Here is a 14927-nt window from a genome sequence, read left to right on the forward strand (position 1 = left end):
CAGGTTCAAAAAATATTTAACAATCTGTTAACTATAATAGGGTCTGCATAAATTCTAGTAGAATTAATTTCTTTACCAACTAAGGATATAAAAGAATAACTTACTTCTTGCGTGTAGCTTTCGTCAATATTCCTTTTATTTGAATGCATCATTATATCTCGAATGCCAATTCTGAACTGATGAAATAACAAATTGTCGGAGTTTTTATATCCGTGTTCAAGGTTAAAAATAGGTCAACCACACCTAACAAATTAAATTACAGAAAGAATTTCACAATTTCAAACAAAGGAAACATCACGCACTTTGAACAGAGCACGAATTTTCACGGTGGTTGAATTCCGGTTATTTCACTGTCTGCTTGTATGGCGGGAGTACTGCCCGCTTGAAACTGTTATAGCTATATGGGAGTACTCTGCGCTTGTAATCGTTATAGCTATATGGGTACCACCCTTGTACCTACCATTATATCAATACTACTTACGATAATATTTTGAAAATGAGCCAAATTGATAAAACTATTAACTCTAATTGTTTTCATTCGTTTTATTGGGTTAATGAAGGCTGATTTATTTGTTTTTTCTTACATTTATCCTGGTTTTATTGTGAAAATTTATTTCTATTTTACTTCTTCGTTCTTTTCGGTTTTTGTCTTCTTGATATTGTTTTTTGAGTCCCCATTTGTTTTTGTGGTGAGGAAGCCTTGCCGACTATGTAAGTTAAGTCGAGGGGCTAATAACTAACCGTCTCAGGTGTCCCTTCCTTCGTGCCTCCGTGCCTCCGTGCCTCCAGTCTGCCTCCATGCCTCCGAGACATCCGGCCTCGTTTCTTGTTAAAAAATTAGGGATTTTTTTTAGATTTGACAGTGAATTTGTACGAAAAGCTGGCAGTACTGACTCTCGCTGTTATCTGTAATTATTCTTACGTCAATATGATGATATGGAGGGCCCAGATAAAGATGAACCAAATTTTTGGTAAGCCAATCTTAGGTATAGAGTTAGGGAAAGTGCCAGTTTTTTTTTGTGTGGGGGTGGGGGGTCTAGTATGCTTAAATAATGCACTATACCGTGCTGTGTAAATATAGGCTACTAACAGATGAAGGGTATCTAAGTACATGGGGACTATTTTGATCCAGCTGTTTTTTATTAAAAAATAAAACTTTCTTGAAAAAAAATGGGCATAGTCTAGCGGTATATCTTGGAATTAGGAGAGAGGGAGTTATACTGAATGAACTCCCATTTGGTAGAAACTTTTTGAGCTTAATGAATTAAAATATTTTTTTTTATTATAATGTTCAGTTCGGATAAGAAATCTTTCAACAAATTGTCGAAATTAGCGAAACCAACCACTGGTGAAAATAGAAGATGAAAATCATCACAATAAACCTGAAAAATCAAAATTTGTCTCAACTTTATACGAGAAACTTAATATTGTGGCCTACGTCATGGATGCCGGCAAGGAAGGGCAGGGGGGGGCCATTCCCCCCTAGAAATTTGGGACTATAAAGTAATTATAAGGAAAGCAAAGGAAAAGCAGAATAGGTAAAAACCATGGAAAAAATGTTTGTTGCCCCATTGTTGGATGCCTGCCATTGGATTCTGACCAACAATAAGTAAAATTTAAGTTATAATTTGTGACTGATTAACTCCTAACCAATTTTAAAAAAATGTTTTTTCTATATGATTTGGTTGGAAAAAAAAAAAACAAAAAAAAGAAACATTCTTCATCGTACTGAATAGTGAGTAATTAACGATCCTTGCCAATGACGAAAGTGTAAGAGCCTAACTATTGATAACATTTAATAAAATAATCGGCTTTTTATGAAAATATTAAATATGTTATTGTTCATCATCAATTAGTAAAATTGCTGGAGCACAAGAAAGTCTGTATAATTATAGAAAACACAAGGAAAATGACTTAATAAGGGGTAATTTTGGTAAGAATATGCCGTCAAAATTTGCTTGCACTTGAAGATTTGCCAGTGATTGCTCACTGTGTGAAACACCAAGTTGAGAAAAATTGGGTTAGTGAGCCTGTGATGAACATGAAGAATTCTAGGTTTTGTCTTTTCAAGACTTCTGACGGCTCCATAACACCAATAAAAAATCCACGCTGTTGTGGCTTCTGAGGGAAAGCTCTGAGAAGCTGAGTAGTGACCGATTAAAACGGGTGATGGTCCAGGGCCGACGAGTAGGACTACGTGAGTCGCCATAAACCAATGCAGAGGTCGGTGTGAAATCGGAATTGCGTATCGGTGAATGGTGCGTTTACAGACCGGTTGGCAGGGGAAAGAGAGTAATAGTTGGGCGGGTCAAACAGTTTGGCTACTTATCTGGGCGAAGATGCCACTCTGTTGACACGCAGAATATGGCGATGCCGTTCCCTGACGACATAGGAATTCTGTGCCGGGAGTTCCGGCTGAATGCTGATCTCACATTAACTGCCGCATTTGTAGACCAGGGTTACTGTGACTCCAGCCTGCATATCATGCATTCAGCAGAACCCGTTTCTATGGAAATCGGCACCAACGTTGTCTTTTGCTTTGACTCAGACGTCTTCACAAAGCTGAATTCATTTATCCAGAAGAAAGGGTTCCACTTTTTTGATGTCTCGTCAGCATCGCAACCATCATGTTAAAAATGGCACCTAAACCCAAAACTGACCTCAAGACCATAACCACCACCATCACCAGTGTGTCAGTGTGTTAACAGAAGGAATTTTGTTTAACATTTATCAGAGGTAGTTGTTATTTTTTTCCCTCCCCTCCTCCTCTCCACTCGGTGATATTTTAATACAAAAACATATAAATCTTACAACTTTATACATTATCATATCACCTAAACATAAAAAAATAAATAAATTATTATATACCCGTCAATGTATTAGTGGACATGAAGGCCCACTACAATTTAACTTTTTTCTTGCCAAATATCTATCGCTCCCCCCGTTCCAGGGTGTCCTTCCCCCTCTAGGAGACGCTTTTCTGGTGGCATTTATACTTCAATTTCTACAAATTCTTATCCTTCAATTTTCACTAATACGAATTCAAATTTTAAATGTGGTATTAAAGAAGACTTTTTCGTAATACTTTAAGAATTTTTAACACAAAAAAAACTATATGATCTTCTGTATACTTGGCCTCTTTTGTCCATATGTAACCCTTTCTTGGTTCATAACTTTTTTCCTTCATTTTTTTTCTTTTTTTTCAGCCCTTTTTGCGACCAACCTTAATCAACAAAAAAAAACAAAATACAACCAACACATCAACAAAAAAACAAAAATAACCGACGTGCATGAGGGCACAGAACTGAACAGAATCTTGAACCATGTCTCCTACGGACGAGGAGGCCACCCACGGCTGGGCTGGTCCTTCCAGCTCAAGTGTGTGTGCCCCTCGTCCCCCATTTGCTTGAGTTCTTGATATAATTTTATGAGTCTCAAATGCATTCCAAGATCTAGGGCAGCGGAAGCGATGAATACCATCGGAAAACTTGTTATGCTCAGTAGAAGACTTAGTAGTAGAAGAGTTAGTGTTTATACTTGTGCTAACCGAGCTTAGTTTGATTTACTGAAGCTCATCTGTCCAGTTTCTTAGGGTTGTCATTTGAGCTGTGATTATCGAGATGATTACTAAAACGTATCAATAAATATCTGAGAAACTAGTTATTTTTTTTAGTTGGTTGCTTTACTTAGCGCTTTTTACTAATAACTCGGTAGTAACAGTTTTTCTGACTGTTGCTTTACAGTTTTCTCTTCAAATACCCAAAGGCCTGTGTTTAATACCAAGAAATTTGGATTCTAAGTACATTCGGGACAAAAGGATCTGTGTGTCTTCCAGATTCTTTCGTGTCAAAGCAGCAGATTCCTTTTTTTTAGTACAATTAAGAATCCGAGATCCAAGGGTGCGTCTTGGCACAGCCACTAAACAGAAAAGCAGGTATGATAAAAGGGAAAGGGACATGTGAAGACGTGATAAAAGGCAACTTTTACCGCTGGTCAAGTCATATTGAATAGGGCTGCGAAGCGTAACGTCAATTCTTGGGCGGGAAATTAAAATAAGGATGAAACGCGGATGCGTAGACACATTTTTTCGGAACTTTGCCGAATTGTTTTGGCCTAAAATATTCGACGTAGATCCTACTAATCCACCAGACCGTTTTCACATCGAAATAATACTAGGAATATTGACAATCAGTTGTTAGTTACAACTAAAAACCACGTTTCACGGTACTTTGAATTTCGCACCTTGCTTTTTACGTCATCACAGCGCAGCCCTATGTTGTATAACTTAAAAACCGTGTTCCGGGATTTTTTTTTGAAATTTCGGGATTTTTTCTGAAGAAAAATCGGAATTTTATTTTTGAGCCGGTGGCACCGCTGCATGTCTAATAGGAAAAAGTGACACCATCAGTGCCATCGTAGGGTTACCTAGTTTTTGCATGAATATCAACAACTTGTAGTCCTCCGTTCTTCTTCTTTAGGTACATATCAGTTGTTTTCAGTCTTGGGGGTTCTTTTCCTTGCCAAATAAACCCGTAAATGATATTTTCCAAGTTTTAAAATATCGATTTTGAAGGTGCTGAAATATTCGACATATACTGAATAAGAGGCAAGCTGTATATATTTACATGTTGCGCCCTTTCGAATATGCATCCGGCGTGCCTTCGTGCCTCATGCCTCCAGGTGTCCCTCAAAATGCCAAGTTGTTACCCCTCGAGTTAAGTACTTTCAATATATTTTTGTTCCCCGAATTTCATTGGAAAATCCTCAATGAAGCAAAAGTTAGGCAATGAATCCTTCAAATCCTTACTCTTTTTTTTTCTGTGTGTAATTCCAAAAACAATGGATAGTTTAATGAATTATCAGTACTTTTTTCTGAAAAATAATTGGCAATCTTATTAATAACGATAGACTAAAACAGGCAAACATGTAGGAAAGGGAGCAAATATAATTCTGCCTCACCCTACCCTCGAAACTATGTGTTTGAAGGATTTTCCTGTATGTGCTTGTGGTTTCGCTAATTCACAAGCTTCTTTACAATTTTTCTAAGCTTTGCACCCATCCCGAAAATATAAGACATCTCCCCTCAAAATAAATCCAGCGCACCTGCCTGGGATCAAGGGCGCATCCACGATTTTTGTTCGGAGAGGCCTAATAAAAAAAAATTAGACAACGCATCAAAAATTTGTTTATATGCATTTTTACGAGTCTTTACGAGTCATGCCCCCCTCCCAACTCGACGGGGTCTCCAACTTTAAGTGTTTTCACTGTTTTAACTTTAATAAATTAAAAATATTATGATTTTAAGGAATAAATATCAGCATATGCATATTGAACTGACAATGTATATTCATTTATATATTTTTTTCAGTAAAGCGCAAATTATGTTCTGGTCTTGAGACGGCATGGGGGTTTTCAGCCATACTCATGTTAGTTTCTGCTTGTTTTAAGTTAGACTTGGTAATTCCTTGTAATTCCTATTTGTTTCGGGTTTCATTTATTTATTGATAGTGATTTGTGGTAGTTATACGCTTGGTAGATTGTTTGATTTCATCTTTGCTTATTTAGGTGTAATGGAGTTCTTTACTTTTTTTTGAAAAACTTATTTTGTGGAAAAAGTTTTTAAATTAAATTTTTAATAAGACGGACTCGTATCCTTTGTTTTACAAAAGGATTACGCATTCCTTGCAAATAGTTCTGAATTAGGACACAAATCTAGCTAATGAAACATAACACCCCAGAAACTTAATTTGCATCCAGCTTTACAATTAACATGTTAAGCTTGACGCCACTAAACTGCTACTTTTGTAAAATTGAAACGAAGTGGTGGGATCTGCTATAGGGATGATTTATTAGTTAGCCCTAATTTAAAGCGGTTTAAAATGATTTAAACATAGCAAAACAGTGCTTTAGTGCTTAATGGAGGAATGTCAGCTAAATACAAATAAAATCTTACAAAATTTGAATTATTTTTTGAATTAGTCCAAGTGATGTTATCCATTTTTAGCTGAGTTTCAGAGAAAACTTAGAAAATACTGATAAGAGTTAAAGCCTTGTTTTACTTTTTTTTAATTTCTTTTCTCGATTAAATTAAAGATAAGACTGTAAGACTGATAATGATACGTTAATCCGAGATCGTCAAAATTGATTTTGAACAGTAGAGTGAATAGATTATAGCAATTCTATAAGATGTGATCCAGAAGAGTTTCTACAGTGTATTTGCTAACATTGTCGTGCATGACCGATTTGCGTAGATAGAACCCACCAAAATACCAAATTGATCCCATCCAATAATATTATTAAGCACTTCATAGTTCTTCTACTACAGTAAGAACCCCTGTAATGCTTCCGGAAACACTCCCCACATTATGATTTTACACCGTCCTTTTCTTCCGACAACATTTTTATCTTCGCTTTGTTTCGGAGTAACTTTATACCACATTCAATTTCCAAGATAAACTATAGATAAGAACTTCAAGCACTTGTTCCGGGAAAGAATCCATTAGCTAAATAGCCTGTGTAAACAGTGTTATAGAGAAATTGTGTTCTTTTTTTGTATATTAATATTGCAATGTATTTTCTTTACCGACTTTCTCGTATTTCTATAATATGCCAACTTTAGGTTACATTTCCAAGCGGGTGAATAATCAATAAACCCACCCAAACCATACAGTTTTCAAACACCTTAGGATTTCCTGTTTTTTAGCCAAAAATATGTATTTCCATTATTCCTGGAACTGTATTCTCCCTACCGAAAATACCCTCACACCAACATCTTTACATTTCACTCTCCACCCCCGCTAAGATTCAGTTCTACTCCTTAACAGTTAAATTATGATTTTCTTATATATTGCTTAATTTCATTTGCATTTCCAAACTCGTCATTACCATTAGGGTATAAGAAAGTCGTACCCTCTGAATTTAGATTTATATTTAATCCTCTGAGTTTACGATTTAAATAAATAAATCTTCGAAACTCCATCCCCCCTAGGGAATAGCATTTTCTCGGGTGAAAATCCCCTCAAATTCTTATTTTTTTATTTCGTCCCCTCCCCAGTAAGATTAAATTTTAAGCCTTTAACAGATAAATCTTGCAAACTCGTAATTTCTTTATCCTTCATCCTCTTTTAGCATTTTCCAGAAAATGCACCACCCTGAAATGCCACCCAAAACAATTTCTGCGTGTGACCCTTCCCGATGCACAAAACTGAGCACAAAAACTTTGACGCAGAGCAGGGAAAGTACAAATTCAGGCGATCGACGTCTCTTTAAAGTAACCCTAAACAAAAAAGTAAAATTTTCTCTGACATCAATGGTTTTCGCTCTTAGGCAAAAACAGGCCATGTTAAGGTTTGTGTGCGCTCCGGTTTTTTGTGTGCGCTCCGTTTCAATTAGATTCCTTGGATCTTATTGAATGCCACAGCGAATCTATGACTCAATTTTCCAATAGTTTGAGGTATATCTGAATAATTTCGCCTTTTTTTGTTTTTTCCATTGTACACATTTAATAATAAAATCAAATTTTTTTTTCAAGGAACACTATTCTGTGTAAAGTTATTCCTCGTGTTTGTTGGAAGCATATAGTCAGTCACCTAGTTAATTATTAAGTAAATTATTTTTAAAATTAAAGCTGATACGGTATCCTATCAAGGTGGTATCCAGAGGGGGGGTAGGGAGGTATTACATTTAAATGATAATATCTCGAAATTTTTTTAAAGAAAGCAGGGATGCAAAAATTTAATTTTTTTTTTAATTTAAAGCAGAGACGGCATCCTATCAAGGTGGTATACCGAGGGGGGGGGGGGTTGGGAGCTATCATATTTAAATGATAATACCTCATTTTTTTTTTGAAAGCAGGGATGCCAATAAGTTAATTATTTTTTTTATTATTTAAAGCAGAGACGGTATCCTATCAAGATGATGGTATCCAGAGGGGGGGGGGGCATAGGGAGTTATTATATTTAAGTGATAGTACCTTGATTTTTTTTTTTTATTGAAAGCAGGGATGCCAAAAAGTTTCTTTTTTTAATTAAACTGGAGACGGTATTCTATCAAGGTGGTATCCAGAGGGGGGAAGGCGGTAGGGAGGTATTATATTTAAATGATAGTATGCCAAATTTATTTATTTTTTAAAGCAGGGATGCCAAAAAGTTGATTATTTTTTTAATTTAAAGCAGAGAAGGTACCCTATCAAGGTGCATGGTATCCAGGGGGGGGGGGTGGGTTAGGGAAGTATTATATTTAAATGATAATATTTTTAATTTTTTTTTATTGAAAGCAGGGGTGCCAAAAAGCTATTTTTTTAATTTTAAAGTAGAGACGGCATCCTATCAAGACGGTATCCAGAGGTGGGGGCATTGGGAGTTATTATATTTAAGTGATAGTAGCCTACTTTTTTTTTTTTTTTTTTTTTTTTTTTGAAAGCAGGGATGCAAAAAATTTATTTTTTTTTAATTTAAAGCAGAGACGGTATCCTATCAAGGTGGTGTCCAGAGGGGGGGGGGTAGGGAATTATTATATTCAAACAATGATATCTTGAATTTTCTTATTAAAAGCAGCCTCAGTCCACACAAAGTGGATAAGTTGATTTTTATTCAGGACAATTATAGCCACATCCCACAGTTAGAATAGATTTCCAAGTTTGACTGAAGGAATTTTTTTCGACCATTTGACCCCTAGATTTTTTGTCCCTCCACACTATTTTTAAATATACCTTTTTTTTACACATACTAATATTTGGACTTTCATTGGTATACCAGCTTACCCGTCACGCGTTGCCACGATCTTAAAAGAAAGGAAATTCAATAAGAATACCCCTAAGGAAAATTTCTAAACGTTCACTGTCTTAGTTAAAAGTTTTTAACGTCATAATGTTTTCATTTTAGTTTAATTATAATTGAGAAACATATTCGAATCATCGTTGAATTGCTATGCATGCTCTTCGAAAAGCTGTTAAATTTTCTGATATCGTCCATTATATAAATTCATTTAAGTTCGACCAAGCTAATTGGTTGAGACTGGCACATTGATTGGAAATTAACTTCAATTTTCCTTCCAGTACTGAGGTGGATCTTCTACGCTTCGTCATTGGGAACTGATGCTTGATTATTTTTTAAGGTGAAATTTTAAGTTATCCCATTCAAAATGATTGTGGAAAAAATTGGTAGGACAGGTTGATGTGTTTTTGTGTTTTACATATATTTCTGCTTGCAATTGTATGTTCTTTTGTGTATTGTAAATATTGTTTTATGTATGTTATATTTCGACAGTTGGATAATGTTTTGAAATATGAATCAACACATGTAAATTAAAGAAGGAAGAAGCCAAGCAAAAATACTCCTTAGAACATATTTGTCAAAACCCTATGATAATTTAAAAATTAACAAGATTTTCGTGAGTTATACTTGATGTATTTTTTTTAAATTGTTATTAAAATCCGTTTTTAATACAGGGAAGCCATTTTAGGAATCTAAAAGAGCAAAAAAAATGATCAATATCAAAGTCGCCCATTTCAACTATTTTAAAGGTGACAAAGCAGATATTGGCAAAGGGCATTATGAAAAAATTAAGCTTCTAAGTTCAAACTTATATTCAATGTTTTTACCCAGATAACTGACGAATTTTGTGATACGGTATTTGAAGTTTTGTATACAATAGCCCTAATGCTCAATGAAAAAAACTACTAATTTTGATAATTATTTATGTTAAGAATACATAGCTAATAGATACTTCAACTAGTATGCAAGGGTTCTGAAACGCCTCAGCTATTTTGTTTATATCAAATTTCTACTTCTCTTGATCAAACAGTTCGTGGTAACGAACTGTAAGTAAAGAGCGACCCGGCTCAATAGTAACGGCAACTCTTAAACACGGAATTTTGATACCAATAGATACGTCAAAAGAATCAAATTTTAATTTTAATTTAAAATACATAAATTTCATCAAATTTAATCTTACCCATCAAAAGTTATGCTCCTGAGAAAATTTGGCTGATTTTCAAAAAAAGGGGGAAAGACCCCCTAAAAGCCATAGAACCTTGATGAAAATCACACCATCATATTCAGCGTATCAGAGGACCCTACTGTAGAGGTTTCAAGCTCCTATCTACAAAAATGTGGAATTTTCCATTTTTTGCCAGAAGAAAGATCACGGGTGCGTGTTTATTTGTTTGTTTTTTTTTCCCCCAGGGGTAATCGTATTGACCCAGTGGTCCTAGAATATCGTAAGAGGGCTCTTTGGAACGGAAATTAAAAGTTCTAGTGCCCTTTTTAAGTGACCAAAAAGACTGAAGGGCAACTAGACCCCCTCCCACGCCTATTTTTTTCTCAAAGTCACCCAATTAAAATTTTGAGATAGCCATTTTGTCCAGCATAGTCGAAAATCTAATAAATATGTCTTTTACGATGACTTAATTCGCCACAGTTCCCAGGGGAAGGGCTGCAAGTTATGAACTTTGCCCATTGCTTACATATTGTATTGGTTATTGGGAAGTATACATTAAGAACAAAGATATAAAAGTTTTAAAAGATTTAAAAAAAATATGATTCTCTAATAATAACGAAAGCGGATAAGAGCAATACAGTAGTAATCCTAGAAGAAGATGATTATGATAGTAAAATAGAAACAATTCTAAATGATACTTCAACATATACAAAAATTAGTTCAAACCCAACTGAAATGTACGTTAAAAAATTAAGTAAGAATATAGAATCCGTTAAAACAAATTGAAGTATCACACCCCACATGCATTACAAGTTCTTTCAGAGGAGATCAGTCAGCCCAAGAATATATGGTTTGCCAAAAATACATAAAACAGGTGTCCCTTTAAGACCTATGGTTTCAACAACCAATTCACCAACGATAAAAATCGAGAAATGGGTAGCAATGACAGTTAAACCTTTATTGTATCTCGATGATTCGTGTGTAAAAAACTTGGAATTTTTAAAACATTAACCTATTAATATCGAAATATAAGAAAAATTTATATGATTCAATTTTGATTCACATTCCGTGTATATATATGTTCTTATCGAGACATCGTTTTGCATTTTATCCAATAAACTTGAGGAATGTAAACATGAAATAGAAGGATTATTTGCGGGAATTGAACTGGAAACTACGTTATATTTAGTTAAACCAACTAGCAGGTGTACTAATTACTTTACGTTTAGAGATAATTTTTACCATCAAATTAGGGTATTGGCAATGGGAGGGCCTTTAAGTCCGTTGTTAGCAAATACGAGTATTTATGTAGAGTATGTAGAAAATTTATCTATAGAAACATTTTTTTTTAATTTAAATTTTGGGGCAGATATATGTATGATATTTTAGTTGTTTGGAATTATGGGGAATCACAAATTGAAGGTTTTTCGGAACATTTAAATTATTTGGGGCAATAGTTAAGTTTAACAATTGAAGAGGAACAGAGAATAAGTTACCGTTTCTAGATATTTGGATCCATAGAAATAATAACAAACTAGCGTTTTCAATTTATTGTAAACCGACTAATAACAACCGTTACTTGTCTTTCGCATCAAATCATCCGATCCAGGTAAAAAGGGGTGTGCTTATTTCTTTAGTTGATAGGGTATTAAAATTAGCATCACCAGAATACATAAGCAATGAACTAATTTTTATTAAGGATATTCTAGTAGGTAATGGTTATCCAGAAAGTATGATTTCTCAAATAATTGAAAAAAGGGAAAAAAAGTTGATGGAACCAGAAATATTAGAAGAAGATGGGTCAAATCAAGAAACAAATTACATAGCTTTGCCTTTTATCCCAATATTATCACAAAAATTAAGAAGAGAATTAAAAAAACATAATATAAATACAGCATTTCAATCAGGACAAACTATAAGCTCTTTGTTAAATAAAGGGAAAGACAAGGTACCGAGAAATTTGCAAAAGGGAGAATACAAAATTCCATGCTCTTTGGGTAAATTTTATGTGGGAAGAACACAACAGATTTTAGAAAATAGGCTAAAGCAACACGATAATGCCATAGATTACGCTCTAAAACAAAATAAAACACTGGAAACGTTTGAGTCAGCTTTTGCAGAACATGTTTATAATTTTCCTCATCACAGTATTTTATTTGATCAAACAAAAATAGTAGAAATGTCTGTAGGACTTTTAAAAAGCTTCCGGGAAATTATAGAAATGAGACATATGATGTATGGGGGCATTAGTATCAATAGAAATGAAGAGGTCTGTAGGATCGGTTCAATTTACACTTGTTTAGTTGAAAAGCAGGTAAGATATTCAACCTATACTGATTTTGATAATAGTTCTGAAACGAAAGATGACCTTCCGAATAAAGATCAGAATGGGTTAAATGCTGGGAAAAGTAAACGAACTGCTGCTAAGCTTGCAAGCAAACGAATCAGTTCAATTTATAATCCAAACATTGCTTGATGAACTTATAAGATTTATTTAGGGGTTATGGGCCGGTGGTTAGCTGACCTTTATTGTTTTGGTTTAAGTATAAATATATTCTTCATTTTTTGATAGATTTCCATTTATATACTGTGAGGAGGCAAGTTTGAATCATTATGGACATTCGATTTTGTTTATTCGCCAGTGAATGGAAGTGTTTATTTAATACGTGAGTTTTGTTTCCTATTTATGTATATTTTTTCTTTTGTTTTCTTTCTCTTTATTTGCTTAGTATTTTTTATTTTGATGTAAGTTAAGGTTTTTAAAAAGAAAATTTTTTGCTTAATTTTTTTCTTTTCTTTTTTTTTTCGTTGAGAAAGGCTCCCGGACTTGGTGCCAAAATATTCGGAGTATGTTTTTTTAATTAAGTGTTTATTTTATTGTATTCACTGCTTTATAAAAATTAAAACCCGTTTTTCTTGCTTAATTTTTCGTAAATGGAAAAGCAGTGTGGTCTAAGAAATTATTTACGTCAGTTAAGCATCCCTCTCATCAAGTCCTGGAAGTTTCGACTTAATATTATTAGTCGTTGCTATGACATCGCCGATACGTCCTTTTGATAACCTGAATATTGATATAATTATTTAAATTTATGTTTTAATGCTCTTAGCCTTACAAGTAGTTGCAATAGAAGTAGTAGTAGTAGTAGTCGTGGTAAATGTAACAGGGGTAGCAGTATTAGTAGTAGCACACACATATTGCCTTTTGGTCAATTGATCTTCCCCTTTAAGCTTCCTCTGAAATTGTCAACTTAATAACCGAATCAATTCTTGAGATACGCTCATTTGACAATCTCCATGCACACAGTTCCTCTTGATTTAGTTCAAATTTTCCCTCAATATTCTCTAAAATTTTCACCTTGATAAACTTGGCTATATTAGTACTAATAGCATAGTAGTAGTGGTGGTAGTAGAAGAAGTAGTAGAGTTAGTAGTATTATATTAGTAGCAGTAGTAAATGAAATATCAGGAGTATTAATAATAGTAGTAGCATGTACATGTTACCTTTTGGTCAGTTGAACATCCCTCATATTTAACCCGGGAAGTTTCCCCTTGATACGGGAAGCCATTCCAAAAATATTGCTGATGTGCCCTTATGGACGCCCTTTCGACGTCCTTTTTATCTTAATAGTCATAGCCTTAGAAGTAGTTGCAACTTAAGTAGTAGTTGGAGTAATTTAGCCGCAGTAGCAGTAAAAGTAACACCCCCTCAAAATTCTCTGAAAGGCTCACCTAAATGTCCTTTGTCTTTTTGGAAAGTAAAGGTCAAACATGCATACCTTTATCAATATCATATACTATATGCGTACAATTTCCTAACTTACAGCTCTTACCCTGAGAACTGTGGAGAGGTTGATATCCCCTAATACGCAATTACTGGAGTTTTCAACAATGCTGAACAAAATAGCTCTCTTAAAATTTTGATTGGATGTATTTTGGGAAATGCCCCGGGGCAAAACTTACAACCGTTGACCCTGAACTCTGGGGGTTTGTTTCCACCCTGGAAACATTGTTATGTTCTTTGAACTATTGTGCACAAAATGGCTATCTCGTAATTTTGATCAGATGTGTTTGGGGAAAATAGGGAGGGGGGGGGGGGGGCTAGTTGCCCTCCATCACTTTTGAATCTTAAAAAGGAACTAAAACTTTAAATATTCAATCAAATGAACCTCCTCTAAAGTTTATACGATCACCCCTTCCATAAAAACCTTATATACACCAGGGCATAACTTACAACCCTTGCAACCACACTCTGGGGGGTTGTGTCAACCCCGAAGGCCTTGTTATGAGATCTTTGGACTAGTTTTTGAACAAAATGGCTATTTCACAATTTCTATTAGATGAATTTGGGGAAAAGAGGGTGTGGAGGGGGTTAGTTGCCCTCTGATCACTTCGACTCTTAAAAAGACACTAGAACTTCTATTTTTCAATCCAATGAACCCTCTCCGACGTTTATACGACCGCCTTTTCCATAAAAAACGTCATATGACCCCGGGACATAGGCTACAACCCTTGCCCTGAGGGGTGTGGAGAATTTTATCATCCCCAAAAACATAAATACTGGCCCTTTCAACTATACTGAACAAAGTCGCTATAAAAAAATGTTATTGGATGTGTTTGGGGATTTAATTCTACGACAACTCCTTCTATATGAAGTGTCCTGGTCTAAAAAAAAAAAAAAAAAAAAAAATAACTAATACATTGAGCCACATTGTTCTTTACTGAGGCAGCGCTATTGCGCTGCCTATGATAACCCTATATAAAAAATCTCAACTCACGTTTATCATGGTTGCAGCAGCAGCTATAACCTAGTAAAGAGCGAACCACAGCCCATAGTAATCAAAAGTTGAAAAACATGTTTTCAAAAAAAATGTCTGGTGAGAAAAAATTGCCATTTAACACTAAATCAGGAATGGTAACTATATTTCGGTTAATCTTAAAAGTAAAAGTTTATTGCAAAAAGAAATTTATGGTGATTTCGAAAAAGAACC

At 34.7% G+C, this 14927-nt stretch overlaps 1 protein-coding gene across 2 annotated transcripts in view; it reads right to left on the reverse strand.

Moving 5' to 3' along the window:
- LOC148948691 (uncharacterized) overlaps nucleotides 1-14927 on the reverse strand; it is a 169502-nt gene that overhangs the window by 43964 nt on the left and 110611 nt on the right. The window lies entirely within an intron of this gene.

Source organism: Artemia sp. Qi Xiang Cuo, chromosome 9 (assembly GCF_049724085.1).
Source record: "Artemia sp. Qi Xiang Cuo chromosome 9, ASM4972408v1, whole genome shotgun sequence".
Taxonomy (NCBI): Eukaryota; Metazoa; Arthropoda; class Branchiopoda; order Anostraca; family Artemiidae; genus Artemia; species Artemia sp. Qi Xiang Cuo.